The sequence below is a fragment of the Octopus bimaculoides genome, chromosome 3 (genome assembly GCF_001194135.2).
Source record: "Octopus bimaculoides isolate UCB-OBI-ISO-001 chromosome 3, ASM119413v2, whole genome shotgun sequence".
In the NCBI taxonomy this organism is placed as follows: Eukaryota; Metazoa; Mollusca; class Cephalopoda; order Octopoda; family Octopodidae; genus Octopus; species Octopus bimaculoides.
In genome coordinates this window covers 106,050,703-106,052,979 of record NC_068983.1, presented here as the reverse complement: position 1 = coordinate 106,052,979, position 2,277 = coordinate 106,050,703, and the positions used below count along the sequence as shown (strand labels likewise).

General features: G+C 35.0%; 1 protein-coding gene across 1 annotated transcript in view; it reads right to left on the bottom strand.

Moving 5' to 3' along the window:
• LOC106879893 (exosome complex component RRP42) overlaps positions 1-280 on the bottom strand; it is a 57,298-nt gene extending 57,018 nt beyond the window's left edge. Inside the window, exon 1 of the mRNA XM_052966433.1 lies at positions 258-280. The gene's annotated coding sequence lies outside the window, so the exon portion shown is untranslated. The remainder of the gene's footprint in view (positions 1-257) is intronic.
• Positions 281-2,277: the final 1,997 nt, after the last annotated feature.

The following is a 2,277-nucleotide window of genomic DNA, read 5'->3' as shown; positions in this document are numbered from 1 at the left end:
AAAATGTTATAATCGTTTATTTATTTATACAGCTAAATATTTTTTTCTCTCTTCTTATAATTATGAAATTTAAAAATTATAAAAAACCTGTGAACACTAACTGAAAAAAAACAAACAAACAAAAAACAACTCGATACATGTGTAGAACCAAATATCATTAATTATTTCGAAATTTCACCGGTAATATCGTCATTGGACTGACAACAACATCATCGGCGAAATTTCGAAGTCGCTGTCAATAAAATTTATTTACTTACATTTATTTATTGAACGAGCATCATATTGCAATTCGTAAAGTTACCCGTAAATAAAATGTCGTGACCCAGTCTCGATTCAGAGTGTAGATAGAACTACTTCACTTTCGTCCACAAATGTCTCTTCATCGACACCCCCGCATAACACAACTCGGCAGGGTAAGCACTCGAACGTTACAACTTGCCCATTAATTGTACTTCTTTGTGACCAAAACAAGTTAGACCGTTATTGTTCTTGTTATTGGTTAGAGTTATTACGAAAGACATGTGTAGTCTAAAATTCTGTCATCATCATCATCATCATCATCATCACCATCATCATCATCACCATCATCGTCATCGAGGAAACCAGCCTCTGCTTTGCCGCCAGATGCTAGAAATAGCAGCCAAATCTCCCTTAAATCCAGCCCTTCCCTTTTAAATAAAGAAATAACAGTGGATTATATATTTCTAGACGTATACATTAAATAGAGGCGGGCTAGTCACGGTTGGACTGCCTTTGCTCATACTTCAGCTCGATAACCTGGATCTGAACAACAACAATCATCATCATTATCCTCATGACTGTGTCACCATTATATGCAATGATTAATCCCCCGCTTCCTCTTCATTCACTACAGGGTACTGCATTGAACCGGAAATCTGTGTAATTCAATGTCATGAACATCTATACTATAACATACTATACTATACAATAACATACTATATTTTGAAATGCTTTCTAATAGTAATAGAGAACTTCTGATTATATATCTGTTTAGATATCCGATCGCATTGTCATGAAGCCAGGTTGATTATTGTTAATCCCTTGTTGACATTCTCAGGATTAATGTAAAACTGCTCACCAACTCAATCACTCTCTCTCTCTCTCTCTCTCTCTCTTTCTCTCTCTGTTACTGTCAAAGTGTACGAGTGTGTGCGTTTGTATGTCTGTCTGTTTGCCTGCCTGTCGCTCTGTCAGCCAGCTGTCGGTGATGGTGCAGGCAGGCAGGCAGGCAAGCAGCGCCATCAAATCAATACTATTCACTTAACTTTCCTCTGAGTTTTGTAGTTGTAGTGATGGTAGGCGATGATGTTGATGATATCTGTCTGTGTCAGCGTCACAACATACACAGGGATGCGCGCGAACTCGACGCCAACGCACACTTACACACATACGCAGTTGCTGTATCTCTCCCCAACATGCATACACACCAACACAAGACAAAAACTCATCTAAACAAGTTCATCATCGTCATCAGCATCATCCTCTATACACATAAAATGTTCGTAAATATCACTAGAATAAAGAAATATTTCATAAGAGGCGCCTATGTGTGTGTGTTTATGTGTGCGCGCGCAGTACTTACACTTTTTTCTGTGAATCTCTACGTTTGTTAAGTGTACGTATGCTATAATGTGGGCAAGCATATAGCAAAAACTGTGTGTGTGTGTGTGTGTTCTTATTTGCGAGCGCGCGAGGTAGTATTCCACCGATTTCTTTGCGTGTTGACTGACTCCTATCAGTGATTCCAAATGCATTCTTTTCCTGCTGTCATGCTATGTGGGTTTCAAAACTTTTGGAACTCTCAAGTGCATATATATGTATATTAATGTATATGTGAATGTATGTATTTGTATGTAAATATGTACGTGTGTGTGTAAGTAAGTATATATGTATATATATATATATATATATATGTGCGTGCGTGTGTGTATACATACATTTATTTATATGTAAGTATATATATGCGCACGCACATATGCATACACACATGTATGTATACGTATATATATATATATATATATATGTATATACGTATATATGAATTATATACATATATATGAATTATATACATATATATGTATGTGTATACATATATGTATATGTATACATATATGTATGTGTATCTGTATACATATGTGTATACACATTTATACATATATATGTGTGTGTATGCATATATATGTATATATACACATGTGTGTAAACATATGTGCTTTTATATATATAAATATAAATATATATAAATATATATATATA